The sequence below is a fragment of the Puma concolor genome, chromosome B1 (genome assembly GCF_028749965.1).
Source record: "Puma concolor isolate L17-30 chromosome B1, mPumCon1.1.hap2, whole genome shotgun sequence".
Lineage (NCBI taxonomy): Eukaryota > Metazoa > Chordata > Mammalia > Carnivora > Felidae > Puma > Puma concolor.
Genome location: NC_141670.1, coordinates 97,801,368 through 97,824,838, shown reverse-complemented (window position 1 = coordinate 97,824,838; position 23,471 = coordinate 97,801,368). Strand labels below are relative to the sequence as shown.

General features: G+C 37.3%; 2 long non-coding RNA genes across 4 annotated transcripts in view; both read right to left on the bottom strand.

The window, feature by feature from the left end:
• Positions 1 to 23,471, bottom strand: part of LOC147581769 (uncharacterized) — a 70,216-nt gene that overhangs the window by 34,134 nt on the left and 12,611 nt on the right. The gene's annotated exons all lie outside the window — the stretch shown is intronic.
• On the bottom strand, positions 16,741 to 22,588 carry LOC147581770 (uncharacterized). Its single transcript, XR_015250235.1, has 3 exons — positions 21,767 to 22,588; positions 21,493 to 21,608; positions 16,741 to 19,796 (listed from the first exon to the last, which is right to left on the bottom strand). It is a non-coding gene; the product is annotated as an uncharacterized LOC147581770 (long non-coding RNA).

Here is a 23,471-nt window from a genome sequence, read left to right as displayed (position 1 = left end):
CTTCTGCACAGCAAAAAAAAAAAAAAAAAAAAAAAAAAAGAAAGAAAGAAAGAAAGAAGAAAGAAAATAAAGAAAAATGAAAAGGCAACCTATGACTAAAAATATTTGCAAACTATGTATCTGATAAGGGGTTAATATCCAAAATATAAAAGAAACTCGTACATCGCAATACCAAAATACTACTACCACTAATAACAACAATCCAAATTGACAAAACACCTGAATAGACTTTTTTTCAAAGAAGGCCTACAAATGACCAACAGGTATATGAAAAGGTGCTCAACATCACTAATCAGAGAAATGCAAATCAAAACCACAATGAGATATCACCTCATACTATCAGGAGGCTAATATCCAAAAGACCAAAAATAACAAATATTGGCAAGGATATGGAGAAAAGAGAATCCTTGTATATACTGTTGGTGAAAATATAAATTGGTGCAGGCATTATGGAAACAGTAGAATGAAGTTTCCTCAAAAAAATTAAAAAGAGAACTTCCATTATCATTCAACAATCTTACTTCTGGTAATGCATTCAAAGAAAATGTAATGACTATCTCAAAGAGAAACCTGCATCCCCATGTTAACTGCAACGTTATTCACAACAGCCAAGACTTAGAAACAACATAAGTGTCATATATATATATATATATATATATATATATATATATATATATAATGATATATTTATCAACATAGGGAATATAGTTAATAATATATAACAACTTTGGTGACGGTAGCTAGATTTACTGGTGATCACTTCAAAATGTATATAAATGTTGAATCACTATTTTGTACACCTGAAACTAACATAATATTGTATGTCAACTACATTTCAATAAACGAAAAGATAAACATATATAGAAATTCTGCAAAACAGAAAAAAGACAAGAGGTCTTTTATCTGATGATGTTTAGGTACAAAACCTATATAGCATTATACTTAATGTGAAAAATTGGAAACCTAACCCTGAAATCAGGAATCACACAAAGATATCAACTCTCAGAACTTCAGTGGCATGCTAAGTCTAACAACTGACTTTGAGAGGGGGAAAAATGCATTGATTTATAATGTTTATCAATTTCCATGGTTTAAATACTATTACAATGGTTGCTCTTAAACTACCACTTCTCACCTAACTGAATGTACTGTTGGAAGAGAAATTCAATAGCAGAACATTATATAGTAATCTCCATCACACAGTGATAATGATGTAAATAACCTAGGACACAGATAATAACAATATAGTGAAATATTTTGAAAGTCATGAGTTTTGGGTTGCCTGGGTGGCTCAGTTGGTTAAGTGCCAACTTTGGCTTAGGTCATGATCTCACAGTTTATGGGTCCGAGCCCCTTGTCGGGCTCTGTGCTGATGGCTGGGAGCCTGAAGCCTGCTTCAGATTCTGTGTCTCCCCTTCTGCCCCTCCCCTGCTCATGCTCTGTCTTGTCTCTCAAAAATAAATAAGCATTAAAAAAAAACAAAAACATGTACTTGTCCTCAGTTAAAAAAAGTCATGAGTGTTCAGTATGTATTCTTTTGCTTCTAATAAAAATTTAATTCAAAGTTTATACAACCTCATTTTTAATATTGGCCATGTTTAACCACTGGCTCACAAAATTCATGAAAGGGGAAAAAAAAAAAACAAACCCTGTCATTATTTGCAGTTTAATGGGATTGTATATGTAAAAAATTCAGAAGATATCAGTTCACTATCATAATTAACATGAGAATTTGACAAGTTTGCTGGATATAAAACTATGTATATATATATATATATATATATATATATATATATATATATATATAATTATAATTCTATATATCAACAGCAAAGAAAAATAAGCTTATAAAAGGAACATATTTTAAAACATAATATCTAAACTGTACATAAGACACATAATGTCTACATAAGACAGGAAAATTGTAAAACATTACTGACACATTCAAATAGACTTAAATGAATGAAGAGAAATATGTTCAAAGATTGGAAGACTTGATATTTATTAATGATGGTTTTCCTAAAATTGACATACAGATTCAATACAACTCCAATTTCAAAGCAATGTGAATATCATAAAAATCTCAACAGGTATCTTTTAGAGAATGACAAGCTAATATTTATATTGAAATGCAAATGGGCCCAGAAGTGCTAAGACATTCTTAAAGAAAAAGTAAGGGAACTGGCTATAGCATCTTATCAAAATGTATAAAAGCTATCAAGCTATTATAGTTAAGACAGTATAATATTGCTGCAGGAATGGAATGGAATCAAGGGACCACAAAAAGACCAATTTGAGGGCAATATAGAACACTGTGCAAATAAAAGGTGGTGGGAAAGTTGGTATCCACATGGGGGAAAATATAGAACTAAACTCCTATGTGACAATATAAAGAATCAAATCCAGGTAGGTTAAAGACTTAGTTGTGATTCTGAGGAAGATGGCAGAGTACCAGGATCCCAGGCTCACCTCATCCATGGATACAACTAGGTAACACCCAGATCAGTGTAAATAATCCAGAAAACAACCCCAAAACTGGCAGAACAGACTCTCCACAGCTAAATGTAGAAAAAAGGCTATACAGAAGAGGGTATCACCCATGGGGCTATCCAAGGGAGGGAGGGATGCCAGGGGCACAAAGAGGGGAGAGAAGATCCTCACCCCAGGCACCCCAGCACAAGGATCCTATAAGTGGAAGATGAATCCCCATAACACTTGGTTTTAGAAACAGAGGGGCCAAATTTGGGGAATTTTTACAATCAGCAGAGCTTAACGCTTGGAATTAAAAAAAAATTTTTTTTTAACCTTTATTTATTTTTGAGACAGAGACAAAGCATGAACGGGGGAGGGTCAGAGAGAGGGAGACGCAGAATCTGAAACAGGCTCCAGGCTCTGAGCTGTCAGCACAGAGCCTGACACAGGGCTTGAACTCACGGACTGCGAGATCACGACCTGAGCCGAAGTTGGACGCTTAACCGACTGAGCCACCCAGGTGCCCCTTGGAATTTTAAAATCAGTGGGCTTGCCCCAGGGAAAGCCAGTTGGAGGAGAGAAAATTTAGTGCCTGCCCTTAAAAGAGACAGCACAACAAACAGCCCCACAGAAATACAGCATAGAAGCAGCAGTTTGAAAAATACCTGGGGTATACAGGAGAGAGAATTGTTTACTAATCTCAGAGCCTGTGCTGGAGGGGCAGGGATCATTGGGAGACTTCTCCACAAAACCAAAACACAGCTGGGTGTCATTTCCCTCCACTGCCCCCTAGACTACATATATGAACACCTGGAGAATGAGCACAGCATCAATACTCTCCACTTAACTTTCTAACAGCACACCCACACCCGCACATGGCACTTCTAAGGATCTGCTCCTTCTAACCTGACCAGCCTGGGCAAGAGTTTTCCCAGTTGGATGCAAGTCTCCTTCCACAGCAGACCAGAGCGGACTTTGCTGATACTGTGTGCCCTGCACTGCACACTCCTGTGGATTTGCCCAATCCATTCCTGAGACAGGAGATTTCTAAAGGTGGCTCCAGGTCCCCTCCCACAGCAGACCTGCACAAACCTTGCTAACATCACACACACCACACCCACATTCTCTTGCAGACTTTCCCTCTCTAATACACCTTTGGCTAGAGCCCATTCAAAGCAGGGCCACTGACATAGCAGTTTGCAAACAGCCCTGACAGGATCAGCACCACTCCAAACTGACTCTTGCCCCAGGGAGAAGGAAGATAACCACAAACACTAATCCCATTGCAGCCTCAGCAATGGGCTGAGGACAGACATATGGTCTGGCTATAGACCCATGCATCAACAAAAGCTTCTCAAAAGATAACACAGGGAAAGTGCCCTGCACTTCTCTTCCTCTGGAGAGAGAGGGAGAGCAAGTGCTGAAGCACTACCAAATCTCTGGAATATACCTGATCTGACTCAACTCAACCCCAAGGCTGCCCATGACTGGCTCACTAACAACATAGGGACCAAACACTGCCCACAACAGGCAAAGAAAACCATTGAAGATGAATGGACTGAAGATAAATATGGCTCAGCCACAACAGTAAGGTGCATGAAACACACACAGAAGGCACCCCTGTAGCACCAAGTTCTGGTGTACAGGGGACAGTGCACTGCAGGATACTATGTCTATTATTTATAAGGAAAGGAAACATAGCTAACTTTCCTAGTAACATACAAACTCACACAGATAATTAGACAATGAGAAGAGAAAGGAATATATCCCAAATGAAATAACAGGACAAAATCACAGCAGTAGAGCTAAACAAAATGGACAAAAATAACAAGTCTGATAGAGAATTTAATGGTCATAAAGATACTTACCACGTATACTCATTGAGACCCTTAACAAAGAAATAGAAAACGGGGAAAAAATCAAAGATGAAGAACTCAATGAATGCAATTAAAAATATACTAGAAGGAATAGTACACCAGAGGAAGCAGAACAGAACAGCAACCTGAAGGGCAGAATATTAGAAAGCAATAAACGTGAATAGGAGAGAGAGAAAAAAGATTAAAAATAGACTTAGTGAACTCAGCAACACCATCAAGCATAATATTTGCATTATAGAGATCCCAGAAGAAGAGAGAGAAGAAGGGGCAGAAATTGTATTTGAATAAATAGTGGCTGAAAACTTCCCAAATCTGGGGAAGGAAACACACATCCAGATCCAGGAGGCACAGAGAGTCCCCAACAAAATCAACCCAAAGAGGTCCACACCAAGACACAGTACTTAAATGGAAAAGTAGTGATAAAGAGAGAATTTTAAAAGCAGCAAGAGATCAGCAAAACAAAACAGCAACTGACAGAATGGGAGAAGATACTTGCAAATGACATATCAGATAAAGGGTTAGTATCCAAAATCTATAAAGAAGTTCTCAAACTTAACAACCAAAAAACAAATAATCCAGTGAAGAAATGAGCAAAAGACATGAATAGACACTTCTCCAAAGAAGACATCCAGATGGCCAACCGACACATGAAAAAATTCTCCACATCATTTTCATCAGGAAAATACAAATCAAAACCACAATGAGATACACTTCACACCTGTCAGAATGGCTAACATTAACAACTCAGGCAACAAGAGATGTTGGAGAGGATGTAGAGAAAGAGGTTCTCTTTTGCACTGAAGATGGGAATGCAAACTGGTGCAGCCACCCTGGAAAACAGTATGGAGGTTTCTCACAAAATTAAAAATAGAACTACCCTATGACCCAGCAATTGCACTACTAGGTATTTATCCAAGGGACACAGATATGCTGTTTGGAAGGGGCACATGCACCCCAATGTTTATAGCATCACTATCAACAATAGCCAAAGTATGGAAAGAGCCCAAATGTCCATCAATGGATGAATGGATAAAGAAGATGTAGTGTGTGTGTGTGTGTGTGTGTGTGTGTGTATAATTGAGTATTACTTGGCAATCAAAAAAAATGAAATCTTGCCATTTGCAACTATGTGGATGGAACTAGAGGGTATTATGCTAAGTGAAATTAGTCAGAGAAAGACAAATATCATATGACTTCACTCATATGGGGACTTTAAGACACAGAACAGATGAACACAAGGGAAGGGAAGCAAAAATAATATAAAAGCAGGGAGGGGGACAAAACATAAGAGACTCTTAAACATGGAGAACAAACAGAAGGTTACTGGAGGGGTTGTGGGAGGGGGATGGGCTAAATGGGTAAGAGGCATTAAGGAATCTACCCCTGAAATCATTGTTACATTATATGCTAACTTGGTTGTAAATTAAAAGATAATAATAATAATTAAAAATAATAAAGTAAGTTATTGATATTCTTTTTAAAAAAGCAGCAAGAGAAAAGAAGGCAGATACATACAAGGGAAACCCAATAAGGCCATCAGCTGATTTTTTTAGCATAAACTTTGCAGGCCAGAAGGGAGTGGCATGATATATTCCAAGTGCTGAAAGAAAAATAACTGCAGCTAAGAATACTCTACCCAGTAAGGCTACAATTCAGAATAGAAGGAGAAAGAGTTTCCCAAACAAAAGTACCAAGAAGATCCACATCAAGACATACAGTAATTAAAAAGGCATAAAAGTGATAAACAGCGATTTTAAAGGCACCAAAAGAAACCAGTTACATACAATGGAAACCCTATAGGGCTCACAGCAGATTTTTCAGCAGAAAATTTAGAGGCCAGAGGGAGAGGCATAATATATTCAAAGTACTGAAGGGGGGGGGGGGAGACCTGCCAGCAAAAACGCTTTACCCAGAAAAGATATCATTCAGAATAGGAGAGATAAAGAGTTTCCCAGAAAAACAGAGGTTAAAAGAGTTCGTCAACAATAAACCAGACTTATAAGAAACTTTAAAGGTAATTCCTTGAGTGGAAAGAAAAGGCCATAATCAGGAGTAAGTATAAAAGAAAAAAATCTCACAGGTATATACAAATTATAATAAAAGTAATGGAGTAACCCCTTATAAAACCAGTACAGAGATTAAAGCACTAAAATCAATTACATCTATAAAAGTCCGTCAAGGGAGGGGTGCCTGCATGGCTCAGTCAGTTAAGCATCTGACTTTGACTCAGATCATTATCTCACAGCTTGTGGGTTTGAGTCCTATGTCTGGCTCTGTGCTGACAGCTCAGAGCCTGGAGCCTGCTTCAGATTGTGTGTCTCCCTCTCTTTCTGCCCCTCCCCTGCTCACACTCTGTCTCTCTCAAAAAATAAACAATAAAAAATTTTGAAAAAATCATTCAAGGGATTCACAAAGTAAAAAGACGTAAACGGGGCGCCTGGGTGGTTCAGTTGGTTAAGCGTCCAACTTCAGCTCAGGTCATGATCTCGCGGTTTGTCAGTTTGAGCCCTGCACTTGGGGTCTGTGCTTACAGCTCGGAGCCTGGAGCCTGCTTTGGATTCTGTGTCTCTGTCTGTCTCTGCCCCTCCCCCACTTGTGCTCTGTCTATCAAAAATAAATAAAACGTAAAAAAAAATTTTTTTTTAAAGATGTAAACTATGACATCATATACATAAAACATGGGTGAGCAAAAATAAAATTTAGTGCTCTTAAATGGGTTCAAACTGAAGGGATCATGAACTTAATATAGTGTACTATACACATAAGATGTTATGTATGAGCCTAATGATAACCACAAATCAAAAACCTGTAATAGATAGACAAAAAATAAAATCAAAGCATTTCACTATAGAAAGCCAGCAAACCATGAGAAAGGAGAGCAAGGGAAAAAGGAGACAGAGAACTACAAAAACAATCATAAAACAAGTAACAAAGTAGCAATAAGTACTAACCTATCAATAATTATTTTGAATGTAAATGGACTAAAGGCTCCAATCAAAAATAGAGAGTAAGCGAATGGATAAAAAAGCAGGACCTTCTTATATGCTACCTACAAGAGATTCATTTCAGACCTAACAACATGTGGATTGAAAGTGAAGGGATGGAAAAATGTTTACCATCTGAGTGGAAGCAAAAAAAAAAAAAAGGCACAGGTAGCAATATGTATATCAGACAAAATAGAATTCAAAGCAAAGACTATATTGGGAAGATGGCAGAACAGCATGGAGATTCTCAGCTTGTCTCGTCGCAGCTAGATCAGCACCAAACCATTTTGTACACCTAGGAAATTGATCTCAGGATTAACACAACAATCTGCGCAACTCGACCCACAAAACATGGCAGGTACACAGTGTGGAGAGGTGAACTGGGAGAGAGAAAAGCCATGGAAAGTAGGGAGCTGTTGTTGCGGAAAGAGGACAGAGAAAGGGAGAGAGTGCAGCACATCAGGAGAGTACAGGAAAAACACTCCTGAGAGTAGCTGGAGAGAAACAGAAAGAGTGAAAACACTCACAGGGGACTGAACAAGAAATCCGTTCCCCAAAAGCAATGACGGGAAGAAAAGAGAGGGTTTCAATACCATCGGGATTCTAAAAAAATGGAGTGCAGTCTGAAGTTCTGCAGATCAGTGCCTGGCAGTGCTCTGGTGAGGAAATAGGGAGAATTCCCAGGGGCTGGCAGCGGGGTCTGGTGGATCCATGTGCCACACAGGGAGAAGTGGTTCCACTGCATGGAGTGCATTTGGCAGAGGTCATATGGGCATATGTCCTCCCCACAGGCAAAGGTCCCAGCAGACCCTGGAGAATAGCCACGTTTGCTGGTACTGGGACAAAGATGCCAGAGTACAGTGAAACCTGGTGCCAGCTGTGTGTTTTGATTAGCCACAATCTCTGAACCTCTTTTGCAGCACAATCACACAAACATTTTCTGGGGCAAGCCAGCACCAGCATTGCTCACCGAGACCTTCTCCAAGACAGTTGGCATGAGTCCAAGCCACAGGGGTCTCTGAAGTGTGGAGTTCTGAAACACAATCCCATCTGAGATAAAACTCTGGAGGGAGGTGCCACCTGGCAGGTGGTTGGCTTGGACATGAACTGGGTAGAGGTAGGGAGGGGATGGAAGCCTGAGACAAAGGAGGGCTGCTTAAGCGTGGGTAGGTGAGAGAACAAAGTTCCTGTGCCAGAGAGTAGGGACCTGGGTGAAGCCATTTATACCTCTCCCACACATACATGTGCACATGTGCACCACCCTGATCCACCCCAGTAAGCTAAACAGAGTCACCTAGTGGAGAATGAAGCCACTACACCAAGCCCCAGGCAACTGAGCCCTCCAAGCACATCCCCCAGAAGATAAGCACATGTCCCACCACCTGCTTAGTGTATGGACTACAGAGTGGTTCATGGTTTGACTTCTAGGGGTAACTTCATTTGGGTTTCATTCTGTTTGCTGGTTTATTTATTAGGTTTCTTGGTGGGGGGGTTGTTTTGTTTTCGTTTTGTTTTTGCTTCTATCTTTAAATTTCCTTTTTCTTGGATACAGAAAAAAAATTTTATTTTTTTCAAAAAAAAATTTTAATTAAAAAACAATTTTTTAAATGTTTATTATTTTGAGAGATAGAGTGCAAGCAGGGGAGGGGCAAAGAGAAAGAGGGAGACACAGAATCCAAAGCAGTCTCCAGGCTCTGAGCTGTCAGCACAGAGCCCTACGTGGGGCTAGAACTCATGGACCATAATATAATGACCTGAGGTAAAGTCAGACACTTAACCAACTGAGCCACCCAGGGATCCCAATTATTTTTTTCAACAATTTGTAACAACTCTTTATTATTTTTAATATATTTTTAATTAAAAAAAAGGTTTCATTTTCTTTATTCCATTCGATTCTATTTTATTCTACATATTTTTTTAATTTTTAAACTTTTTTTCCCTTTTTTTTCTTTCTTCTTTCCCCTTTTTCTCTACTCAGCCAAGCTTCTTTCAACAAGCAGACCAAACACACCTACGATCTAGCTTCCTTTCCTAATTTTTTGTTCGGTTTGTAATTTGTAATTTTTATTTTTTTAATTTTATTAATTTTTTTCATCCTCCAGAATGACAAAACAAAGAAATTCACCCAAGAGAAAGAACAGGAAGAAATGACAGCCAGGGCTTAACCAACACAGATATAAGCAAGATGTCTGAACTAGAATTTAGAACCACAATAACAATAAGAGCCAGGGTTAAAAAAAAAAAAAAAAAAAAAGCATAGAATCCCTCTCCTGCAGAGACAAAAGAAGTAAAATCTAGTCAGGACAAAATTAAAAATGCTATAACAGAGATGCAATGTCAAATGGATGCCACGACAACAAGGATGGATGAAGCAGAGCAGCAAATCAGCAATATAGAAGACAAAATTATGGAGAATATGAAGCAAAAAAAAAGAGGGAAACAAAGGCAAAAGAGCACAATACAAGAGTTAGAGAACTCAATGATTATTAAAAAGGAATAATATCCAAATCATAGGAATCCCAGAAGGTGAAGAGAGAGAAAAAGGGGCAGAATGTATATGTGACCAAATTATAGCAGAAAACTTTCCTAATATGGGAAGGACACAGACATCAAAATCCAAAAAGCACAGAGAACTCCCATTAGATTTACCAAAACCAACCATCATTAAGGCATATCACAGTCAAATTCACAAAATACACACACAAGGAAAGAATTAAGAAAGCAACCAGGGAAAGAAGCCATTAAGACAAATCAGGTTCACAGCAGACCTATCCACAGAAACATGGCAGGCCAGACACGAGTGGCAGGATAAATTCAATGTGCTAAATCAGAAGAATACACAGCCAAGAATTCTTTATCCAGCAAGGCTGTCATTCAAAATAGAAAGCGAGATAAAGAGTTTCTGAGACAGGGGTACCTGGGTGGCTCAGTTGGTTAAACGTCCGACTTCAGCTCAGGTCATGATCTCGTGGTTTGTGATTTGAGCCCCGCATCAGGCTCTGTGCTGACAGCTCCCAGCCTGGAGCCTGCTTAGGATTCTGTGTCTCCCTCTCTCTCTGTGCCTCCCCTGCTCATGCTCTGTCTCAAAAATAAATAAAACATTAAAAAAAAAAAAGAGATTCCAAGACAAACAAAAACTAAACGAGTTTGTTATTATTAAACCAGTCATGCAAGAAATTTATTTTCTATTTTTTGTAAATGTTTATTTACTTTTGAGAGAGAGAGAGAGACAGAGTGAAAGCGGGGGAAGGACAGAGAGTGAGAGAAACACAGAATCTGAAGCGGGTTCCAGGCTCTGGGCTGGTCAGCCCAGAGCCTGATGTGGGGCTCAAACCTGCAACCTGTAAAATCGTGACCTGAAGTCAGATGCTTAACCAAATAAACCACCCAGGTGCCCCACTGTGAGAAATTTTAAGGGGAAATCTTCAAGTGAAGAAAAGATAAAGCAACACAAAAAAGACCAAAAGCAACAAAGACTAGAACGGACCAGAGAACATCACCAGAGACTCTAACTCTACAGGGAACACAATGGCACTAAATTTGTATCTTTCAGTACTCACTCTAAATGTCAATGTACTAAATGCTCCAATCAAAAGACATAAGGTATCAGAATGGATAAGAAAATAAGACCCATCTGTATGCTGCTTACAAGGACCCATTTTAGACCTAAAGACACCTGCGGATTGCAAGTTAGGAGATGGGGTGCCTGGGTGGCTCAGTCGGTTGAACATCTGACTTTGGCTCAGGTTATGATCTCACAGCTCGTGAGTTTGAGCCCTGCGTCGGGCTCCGTGCTGACAGCTTGGAGCCTGAAGCCCGCTTCGGATTCTGGGTCTCCCTCTCTCTGCCCCTAACACACTCGCATTCTGTCTCTGTCTGTCTCTCTCAAAAATAAACATTAAAAACAATTTTTTTTTATAAGAAAGTAAGGGGATGGAGACCATCTACCATGTTAATGGTCATCAAAAGAAAGCTGGAGTAGCCATACTTACATTAGACAAACTAGATTTTAAAATAACGACTGTAACAAGAGGTGCAGAAGGGCATTATATCATAATTAAGGGGTCTATCCATCATGAAGAGCTAGCAATTGCAAATGTTTATGCTCCTAATGTGGAGGTATCAAAATATATAAACCAATTAATCACAAACATTAAGAGATCCATTGGTAATAACATCATAATAGTAGGGGACTTCAACAATCCACCTGCAGCAATGGACAGATCCTCTAAACAGAAAACCAACAAGGAAACAATGGCTTTGAATGACACACTGGACCAGGTTGACTTAAGGGGTATATTTAGAACATTTCATCCTAATGCAACAGAATACACATTCTTCTCCAGTGCACATGGAACATTCTCCAGAATATATCACACATTGGGACACAATCAGCCCTCAACAAGTACAAAAAGATCAAGATCATACGTTGCATATTTTCAGACCACACCCTATGAAGCTTGAAATCAACCACCAGAAAAATTCAGGAACAAACTGAATACTTGGAGGTTAAAAAACATCTGACTAAAGAATGAATGGGTTAACCAAGAAATTAAAGAAGAAATTAAAAAGTACATGTAAGCCAATGAAAATGAAAACACGACAGTCCAAAACCTCTGGGATGCAACAAAGGTGGTCATAAGAGGGAAGTACAAAGCAATTCAGGCCTTCCTAAAGAAGGAAGAAAGGTCAGAAAACACAACCTAACTTTACACCTAAAAGACATAGAAAAATAACAGCAAATAAAGCCCAAAACCAGCAGAAGGGAAATAATAAAGATTGGAGCAAACATCAATGATAGTGAATTTAAAAAAAAAAAAAGGTACAACAGATCAATAAAACCAAGAGCTGATTCTTTGAAAGAATTAACAAAATTGATAAACCCCTAGACAGACTGATCAATATCTGCAAAACAATCAATGTGAAACATCTTTTTATTGATAAAAGAAAGGACGAGAACCACATGATCCTCCCAATAGATGCAGAAAAAACATTTGACAAAATTAAGCATCATTCTTGATAAAAACCCTCAAGAAAGTAGGAATAGAAGGATCATACCTCAAGATCACAAAAGCCATAAAAAAAGACCCACTGATGAAAGCATCCTCAATGGGGAAGAACTGAGAGCTTTCCCCCTAAGGTTAGGAACATGACAAGGATGTCCACTCTCACCACTGTGGTTTAACATAGTGTTGGGAGTCCTAGTCTCAGCAATCAGACAACACAAAGAAATAAAATGCATCCAAATTGGCAAGGAGGAAGTCAAACTTTCACTCTTCACAGATATCATGATACTCTCTGTGGAAAAACCAAAAGACTCCATCAAAAAGCTGCTAGAACTGATACATGAATTCAGCAAAGTTGCAGGATATAAAATCAGTGTACAGAAATCAGTTGCATTTCTATACACCAATAACAAAACAGCAGAAAGAGAAATCAAGGATTTACAAATTATAATTGCACCAAAAACCATAAAATACCTAGGAATAAATGTAACCAAAGAGGCGAAAAACCTATATTCTGAAAACTATAGAAAGCTTATGAAAGAAATTGAAGAAGACAGAAAAAAATGGAAGAAGATTCCAGGCTCATGGATTGAAAGAACAAATATTAAAATATCGATACTACCCAAAGCAATCTACATACTCAATGCAATCCCTATCAAGATAACACCAACATTCTTCACAGAGCTAGAACAAACAATCCTAAAATGTGCATGGAACCAGAGAAGCCTCCAAATAGCCAAAGCAATCCTAAAAAGAAAACTGAAGCTGCAGGAATCACAATTCCAGACTTCAAGCTGTATTATAAAGCTGTAATCATCAAGACAGTATGGTACTGGCACAAAAAGACACATACAGATCAATGGAACAGAACAGAGAATCCAGAAGTGGACTCACAAACTTATGGCCACCTAATCTTTGACAAAGCAGGAAAGAATACCCAATGGTAAAAACAGTCTCTACAGCAAATGATGTTCAGAAAACTGAACAGGGACATGCAGAAGAATAAACCTGGACCACTTTCTTACACCATACACAAAAAACAAACTGAAAATGGATGAAATACTTAAATGTAAGACAGGAAAGCATCAGAATTCTAGAGGAGAAAGTAGGCAACAACCTCTTTGACTTCAGACACAGCAACTTCTTATTTGACATGTCTCCAGAGGCAAGAGAAACAAAAGCAAAAATGAACTATTGGGACCTCATCAAGATAAAAAGCTTCTGCACAGCAAGGAAACAATCAGCAAAACTAAAAGGCAACCGATGGAATAGGAGAAGATAGTTGCAAATGACATATCAGATAAAGGTTAGTATCCAAAATCTATAAAGAACTTCTCAAACTCAACACCCAAAAAACAAATAATCCAGTGAAGAAATGGGCAAGACATGAATAGGCACATCTCCAAAGAAGACATCCAGATGGCTAACAGACACATGAAAAAATGCTCGACATCACGCATCATCAGGGAATGGAAATTAAAACCACAATGAGATACCACCTCACACCAGTCAGAATGGCTAAAATGAACAACTCAGGCAGCAACAGATGTTGGCGAGGATGCGGACAAAGAGGATCTCTTTTGCACTGCTGGTGGGAATGTAAACTGGTGCAGCTACTCTGGAAAACAGTATGGAGGTTCCTCAAAAAATTAAAAATAGAACTACCCTATGACCCAGCAATTGCACTACTAGGTATTTATCCAAGGGATACAGGTGTGCTGTTTTAAAGGAGCACATGCATCCCAATGTTTATAGCAGTGCTATTGATAATAGCCAAAGTATGGAAAGAGCCCAAATGTCCATTGATGGATGAACAGATGAAGAAGATGTGGTATGTATATACAATGGAATATTACTCAGTAATCAAATAGAATGAAACCTTGCTATTTGCAAAAACGTGGGTGGAACTAGGGTATATTATTCTAAGTAAAATTAGAGAAAGACAAATATTGTATGACTCTGCTCATATATGAATTTAAGATACAAAATAGATGAACATAATGGAAGGGAAGCAAAAATAAGATAGAAACAGAGAGGGAGACAAACCATAAGAGACCCAAATACAGAGAACAAACTGAGAATTGCTGGAGAGCTGGGTAGAGAGATGGGCCAAATAGGCAAGGGGCATTAAGGAGGACACTTGTTGAGATGAGCACTGGGTGTTATACGTAAGTGATGAGTCACTTAATTCTATTTTTGAAATCATTATTACACCATATGTTAACTAACTTGGATTTAAATTAAAAAAAAAAAAGAATTAAAAAAGAAAAAAGCCCATCAACAAAAACAACAAAAAATAATAAAATAAAATAGCAACTAGCATATGAAAGACACAACGCCAGAACTCTACCAAACATTGGAGGTGCTATGGGAAAGGTCTCCTGGTCAGAGGGATTGGAAAATGACACAGTTTACATTCCCACCCCACCTTAAGATCTTAGACCCGAGCAGAATCCAGACTACTTAACAGGTGGGTACAGGCATAAAATAGCTTGCAACTTCAGTAAGCCCGGGGTAAAAAGATGACACCAGCCCTGGACACACTGGGACAGAGAAAAAGGAAAAAAAAAAAACAAACACAAACCCTTGTTGATAAGTACTGAGAAGTTGTAGGAACACTCTTCCCTTACACCTTAAAAGCCCAGACTAGAGCAGGGTCTGGCTTAGTAACTTTTGACCCCAGAAAGCCCATGGGCCCAGGGACCTAAGCCAACACCAGCCACCCTGAAATGTTGAGGCACAGAAAACAAGCTGCAGTTTTGTGATATTTTCTCTTTTAAATGTTTCTTTTACTTTTTAAAATTTGTGTTTATTATTTCCACTTCGGTTTTGTTTTCTTTCTTGTTCTTTTTTTTTTTTTTTACTTTTTTCTTCCTTTGCTTTTTACTTTTTTTCATTCTGTTTTCTTTTCTTCTTTTATTATTTTCTTTTCTACCTGTTTTCTTTTATCATTCTTTTTATCTTTATTCTTTCTGTAAAAAGCCATAGTTTGAAAGAGTAGCATATACAGCCACAATTCCAGCCAGGCAGAAAAAGTCACCAAGCCCACACACTCTGCATAGGAACTCCATATTCCATACTCAAACAATATACTCATTCTCCTTAAACATTAGGAGAAGTAGTTCTAATCCACAGAAACAAACATGGGAAGTCAAGCAAATGGGAAGATGGAGGAATATGCTCCAAAAGAAAGAACAAGAAAAAAACTCAGAAAAAGACCTAAATAAAACAGAGACAAACAATATGCTTGATAAAGAATTTAAATTAATGATTGTAAGATACTCACTAAGCTAAAGAAAAGATTGGACAAACTCAATGAGACCTTCAAAATGAGACAGAAAAATATTTAAAAGAACCAATCAGAGTTGAAGAATACAATAACAAAAAACAAACTAGAGTGAATCAATAGATTAGAGGATGTAGAAGAGCGTAACAGTGGTCTGGAAAACAAGGTAATAGCACACAAGTTAAACAGCAAAAAGAGAAGAGAACTGAAAAAAATGATAGATTAAGAGATCCCTTGGACAACATCAAGTGAAAGAACATTCGAATTTTAAAGGTCCCAGAAGAAGAGAGGGAAAGGTGTAGAAAATTTATTTAAGATATAATAACTGCAAACTTTCCTGAGGGAAGAAAATAGACATTTAAGTTCAAGAAGCCCAGAGAATTCCAGACAAGTGGAACCCAAGGAGATCCATACCACAACAGATAATAATTATAAATGCCAAAGATTAAAGAGAGAATCTTAAAAGAAGCAAGAAAAAAAGAAGTTACCTACAAAGGAAAACCTTTGTAAGGCTCTCAGGTGATTTCTAAGCAGAAACTTTGCGAGCCATAGTGAGTGCCATGATATAATCAAAGTACTGAAAGGAAAAAAACCTACAACGAGTAATACTCTACCTGGAAACGTTATCATTCAGATTTGAAAGAGAGATAGAGTGTCTAGACAAACAAAAGATAAAGGACTTTATCACTGCTACACCAGACTTCCAAGAAATGTTAAAAGAACTTTAAATGCAAAACAAATGACCATAATTAGACATCATAAATACATGAATAAAAAGTTGTAAAATATGACAACATATACATAAAATGTGGAGAAGGGCACAAATAGAGAAGACAAGGGGTAAACTAAAAAAGAAAAAACATTTTTCTTTTCTGTTTTATTGTTGTTGTTCTTGTTGTTACAGAATGTGTTTGAACTTAAATGCCCACCAAATTAATATGGACTGCTATGTACTTACAATATTATATATGAACCTCATGGTAACCACAAATCCAGTAACTGTGATAAGACCACAAAAAATAATGACAAATAAAGTCAAACAAAATACTATAATCACTGATCACTAAAAAAAGAGAGCAAGAGAAAAAGAAAGAACCATAAAAAAAATCAGATAATAGGTTTTTAAAGTTTTTATTTAAATTCCAGTTAATTAACATACAGTGTAGTATTAGTTTCAGGTGTGCAATATAGTGGTCCAACACTTCCATGCATCACCCGGTGTTCATCACAAGTGCCCTCCTTAATCCCCATCAGCTATTTCACTCATTCCCCCCCCCCCCCCATCTTCCTTTTTAACCATCAGTTTGTTCTCTATAGCTAAGATTCTATTTCTTGGTATGTCTCTCTTTTTTTCCTTTGATCATTTGTTTTGTTACTTAAATTCCACACTTGAGTGAAATTATATGGTATTTGTCTTTCTTTGACTTTTTTCACTTAGCATAATATTCCCTAGCTCTATCCATGTCATTGCAAATGGCAAGATTTCATTCTTTTTATGGCTGAATAATATTCCATTGTATGTATATGTGTATGTGTGAACATGTATATGTACGTTGATATGTATGTATATGTACATACATATATACACGTGTATATATGTATGTACATATATATACATATGTAAATATATGTATATACATGTATGTGTATATGTACATATACATATATGTATGTACATGTGTACATACATATATATATATTCTTTATCCATTCATCAATCAATGGACATGTGGGCTACTTCCATAATTTGGCTAACATAGATAATGCTGCTATAGACATCAGGGTGCGTGTATCCCTTTGGATTATTTCTGTATTTTTTGGCTAAAATACCCAGGAGTGCGATTGCTGAATCATAGGATAGCTCTATTTTTAAATTTTTGAAGAACCTCTATACTGTTTTCCAAAGTGGCTACATCAGTTTGCATTCCCACCAGCAGTGCTAGTGTTCCTTTTCCTCCATGTCTTCACCAACATATTGTTCCTTCTGTTGTTGATTTTAGCCACTGTGATAGGTAAGCAGTGATATCTCATTGTAGTTTTGATTTGTATTTCCCTGATGATAAGTGATGTTGAGAATCTTCATGTGTCTGTTGGCCATTTTTATGTCTTCTTTGGAAAAATGACTATGTCTTCCAACCATTTTTTAATTGGATTATTCATTTTTGGGTGTTGAGTTTTATCAGTTCTTTACATTTTTTGGATACTAACTCTTTATCAGCTGTGGCATTTACAAATATCTTCTCCCATTCCAAAGGGTTTCTTTCAGTTTTGTTGACTGTTTCCTTTACTGTGCAGAAGGTTTTTATTTTGATGTAATCCCTATAGTTTATTTTTGCTTTTGTTTCCTTCGCCTCAGGAGATATATCTAGAAAGAAGATGCTATGGCTGATGTCAAAGTAGTTACTGTCTGTGTTCTCTTCCAGGAATTTTATGGTTTCAAGCCTCATATTTAGTTATTTAATCCACTATGAACTTATTTTTGTGTACGGTGTAAGAAAGTGGCCCAGTTTCATTCTTTTGCAAGTTGCTGTCCAGATTTCCCAACACCATTTGTTAAAGAGACTCATTTTTCCATTAGATATTCTTTCCTGCTTTGTCAATTAGTTGACCATATGGTTGTAGGTCCATTTTTGCATTCTCTATTCTGTTCTATTGATCTTTGTGTCTATTTTTATACCATTACCATACTGTTTTGATTACTACAGCTTTGTAATACGTCTTGAATTCTGGAATTCTGATGCCTCCAGCTTTGCTTTGCTTTTTCAAGAGTCATTTGGCTATTTAGGGTCTACTGTGGTTCCATACAATTTTAGGACTGTTGTTCTAGCTCTGTGAAAAATGCTGTTGGTATTTTCATGGGGACTGCATTAAATGTGTAGATTGTTTTGGGGTAGTATAGACATTTTAATAAGATTTGTTCTTTCAATCCATGAACATGGAATGTCTTTCCATTTCTTTGTATCATCTTCAATTTCTTTCATCAATATTTTATAATTTTCAGAGTGCAGGTTTTTCACCTCTTTGATTAGGTTCATTCTTAATTTTTTTTGGTGTGGTCATAAATGGGATTGCTTTCATAATTTCACTTTCTGCTATTTCACTATTAGTGTATAGAAACTCAACAGATTTATGTACATTGATTTTGTATCCTGAAACTTTATAGAATTCGTTTATCAGTACTAGCACTTTTTTGGTGTCATGTTTTGGGTTTTCTATATGATATATAGTATCATGTCATCTGCAAATAGTGAAAGCTTTACTTCTTCCTTACCAATCTGGATGCCTTTTATTTCTTTTTGTTTTCTGATTGCTGTGGTCAGGACTTCCAGTACTCTTTTGAATAAAAGTGGTGAGAGTGAACATCCTTGTCTTGTTCCTGACCTTTGGGTACAGGTTCTCAGTTTTCCCCCCCAGGGGATTATGTTAGCTGTGGGTTTTTCATATATAGCCTTTATGTTGAGGTATGGTCCCTCAAAATCTACTTTGTTGAGGGTTTTTATCATGAATGGCTGTTGTACTTTGTTACGTTGTTAAGGTGTTTTTCTGCATCTATCGGAGTGATTATATGATTCTTCTCCTTTCTCTTATTGATGCACTGTATCACATTGATTGATTTGGAATACTGAACCACACTTACAACCCAGGAATAAATCCTACTCAATCGTGCTGAGTAATTTTTTAAATGCATTGTTGGATTTGGTTTGCTAATATTTTGTTGAGAATTTTGCATCTATGATAATCAGAGATATTGGCCTGCAGTTCTCTTTTTTTTGTAATGTCTTTATCTGGTTTTGGTATCAAAGTGATGCAAGCTTTATAGAATGAATTTTGAAGTTTTCCATACTTTTCTACTATTTGCAGTAGTTTGAGAAGAGTAGGTATTAACTCTTCTTCAAATGTTTGGAAGAATTCGTCAGTGGTCCTAGACTTCCATTTGTTAGGAGTTTTTTGATTAATGATTCAAGTTCTTTGCTAATTACAAGTCTGTCCAAATTTTCTATTTCTTCTGGTTTCAGTTCTGGTAATTTACATTTTTAGGAATATATCCATTTCTTCTCAGCTGTCCAATTTGTTGGCATATAGTTTTTCATAATATTCTCTTATAATTGTATTTGTGTGCTGTCGGTTGTTATTTCTCTTTTCTCATTTGTGATTTATTTGGTCCTCTTTCCTGAAAATAAATTTTAAAAATAGTAATAAGTACATACCTATCAATAGTTACTGTATACAAATTTGAATTTTTTTTCAACATTTATTTATTTTTGAGAGGCAGAGAGAGACAGAGTGTGAGTAGGGGAGGGGCATAGAGAGAGGGAGACACAGAATCCAAAGCAGGCTCCAGGCTCTGAGCTGTCAGACCATGGGGCTGAAACTCACAAACCAGAAGATCATGACCTGAGCTGAAGTTGGATGCTTAACCAACTGAGCACCTAGGTGCCCCAATAGTTACTTTAAATGTAAATGAACTTGGGGTGCCTGAGTGGCTCAGCCGGTTGAGCATCCAGCTTTGGCTTGGGTCATGATCTCACAGTTTATGGGTTTGAGCCCTATGTCAGGCTCTGTCTCTCCCTCTCTCAAAAATAAATATTGAAAACAATTTTTAAATGTAAATGAACTAAGTGCTCCAATCAAAAGACAAAGAGGAGGGAGGAGTGAAGATGGTGGAACAGCATGGAAGCTTTTTGTGTGTCTTGCATCCATGAAATACAGCCAGCCCAACACTAAACAATCCTACACACCTAGAAAACTGATTGGAGGATTAACACAACAATCTGCACAACCTGAACCACAGAATTCAGCAGGAACATGGCACGGAGAGCTGAATTGGGGGAGCAAGAGGCCGCAGCGGGCAGGGAGGTGCTTTTGTGGGCGGAGAGAGGACAGAGACTGGGGTGGGGGGGAGCATATGGGAAAAGCACCACTCCCTGAAAGCAGCTGGAGAGAAAGTAGAAAATTGGAAACAGCCGCAGGGACTAAACTAAAAAAGGGAGAAAGGAGAAAGGAGAGGGTTTAAATTCTATTAAGACTGTAAACAAGGGGAGCACAAAGGCTGCAACTCCACAGCTCGATACCTGGCAGTGCTCTGGTGGGAAGGGCAAATCCCCTGGAACTGAGTGGGGTCCGGGAGGTTCTCAGGCCACATGGGGAAAAGCTGTTCCACTGCTGGAAGGACATTTGGTAGAGCCTGTTGAAACCACTTGGTCCCACCAGACCCTGGAAGGCGGCCACATTCGCTGGTGCTGGGGCAACGTTGTTGAGAGTGAAGCCTGGTGCCAGATGTGTGTTGTGATTTTCCATAATCCCTGAAACGCTACTGCTACACTGTCTCGTGAACTTTTTTGGGGGCGGGCTGGCACCTGGCCGCAGTCTCGGGGCACCGACAACAGCAGGGTCCAGAGGGCGTTCCTGGGTGCAGCTGACATTTGGCCATTGCTCATTCAGCCATTGATTGGTGAGACCCTCCCGCAGAGGGGCAGAACAGGTCAAAGCCACAGTCCTTTGGAAGTAAAGGGCCAGGGAAAACAGCCTCATCTGAGACAAAACTTGGGAGAGAGATACTGCCTGGGGCCTGGTCACAGACAGTGAAAAAGCAGGGAGTGGATGAGAGCTGAAGACAGAGGACTGGTGCGTGATTGCTGATCCAGAAGAACACACAGGGTAGCTAGGTGGTGCGATTTTCACCCCGTGCATGCACATATGCACCTACGAGCACTGCAACAATCCACCCCCGTAGGCTAGCAGTGCCATCTAGTGAAGATCGGAGCTGTTACACCAAGCCCCGCCCAACTTGGCCAACTTTGCTCTTCAAGAACACAAGCCTCACCGCCAGCTTAACTGATGGACTATAAAGAGCTACACAGACTGACCTCTAGGGGAAAAGGAGGCAATTTCAGTCCTACTTCAATCTGTTAGCAGGTTCATCTATTCAATTTTTTCTTTTTTTTTCTTTTTCCTTTTTCTCTTTTACAATTCTTTTCTTTTTCTTGAATACAGAAAGAGAAAAAATTCACTTTTATTTACAATTTTTATTAAAAATATCTGTCTTCAAATTTTATTACTATATTTTTTACTTTTGTGTAAATTTTTTCAAATTCTACTTTACTTCCATCATTTTATTTTAGCCTACTTTAGTGTACTCACCTTTTCAAATTTTCAAACAATTTCCTTTTTTTCCTTTTTCATTTGTTCTTCTTGAATGCAGAAAGACAAAAACTTCATTTTTACTTCAATTTCTTTTAAAAATATTTTTATTTAATTTTTATTACTATATTTTTGCTTTTATGTAAATTTTTTCAAATTCTATCTTACTCCCATCATTTTATTTTAGTCCACTACAATGTATTCACTTTTTCAAATTTTCAAACGATTTCTTTTTTTCTCTATTTTCTCATTTTTCTTTTTTTGTTTCATTTCTTTTTTCTTAAATACAGAAAACAAAAAAATTCATACTTATTTTTAATTTTTATTAAAAAATTTTCTTTAATTTTTTTCTACTATATTCTTTACTTTTGTGTATGTTTTTTCAAATTCTATTTTACTCCCAACATCTCATTTTAATCTAGCTCAGTGTATTCATGTTTTCAAATTCCCAAACGATTTCCTTTTTTTTCCTACCCACCGCCTTTTGTTTTTTTCTCTAATCTGTCTAATCTAAACTTTCAACACCCAGACCAAAACACACCTAGGATCTAGCATCATCTATTCAATTTTTGTGTGTGTGTGATTTTAATTTTAATTTTAATATTTTCTTAAATTAATTTTTTTAATTTCAATTTTTTCACCTCATTAATTCCTTTTCTCCCTTCAAAATGACAAAACGAAGGAATTCACCCCAAAAGAAAGAACATGAAGAAACGACAGCCAGGGATTTAACCAACACAGATACAAGCAAGATGTCTGAACCAGAATTTAGAATCATGATAATAAGAATACTAGCTGCAGTCGAAAATAGATTAGAATCCCTTTCTAATATGTAAAAGATAAAAGAAAACAAAAATCCCTTTCTAATAATAAATAATAATAATTAACAATAATAACCAAATAATTTACTTAAATTAATATTAAATAACTAATTCTTAATTATTATGTAATAAATAATAAATTAAATTTATTATGAATTAAATAAGTTAATTCATAATAAACTAAATTAATAAATTAAATAAATAAGTAAGTAATTAAATAATAATGTAATACTTTAATCAATTAATTTAAATAAATAATAAAATCCCTTTCTAATAAATAAAAGATAAAAGATATAGGAAGTAAAAAATAGCCAGAATGAAATTAAAAATGCTATAACTGAGCTGCAATCATGGATGGATGCAGCAGCAGCAAGGCTGCACAAAGCAGAACACAAAATCAGCGATATAGAGGACAAACTTATAGAGAATAATGAAACAGAAAAAAAGAGGGAGATTAAGGCAAAAGAGCACAATTTAAGAATTAGAGAAATCAGTGACTCATTAAAAAGGAACAACATCAGAATGATAGGGGTCCCAGAGGAAGAAGAGAGAGAAATAGGGGTAGAAGGGTTATGTGAGCAAATCATAGCAGAAAACTTTCCTAACCTGGGAAAAGACACAAACATCAAAATCCAGGAAGCACAGAGGACCCCCATTAGATTAAAAAGAAACCAACTATCAACAAAGCATATCATAGTCAAATTCACAAAATACTCAGGCAAGGAGAGAATGATGAAAGCAGCAAGGGGAAAAAAAGTCCCTAACCTACAAGGGAAGACAGATCAGGTTTGCAGCAGACCTATCCACAGAAACTTGGCAGGCCAGGAAGGACTGGCAGGATATATTCAGTGTGCTGAATCAGAAAAATATGCAGCCAAGAATTC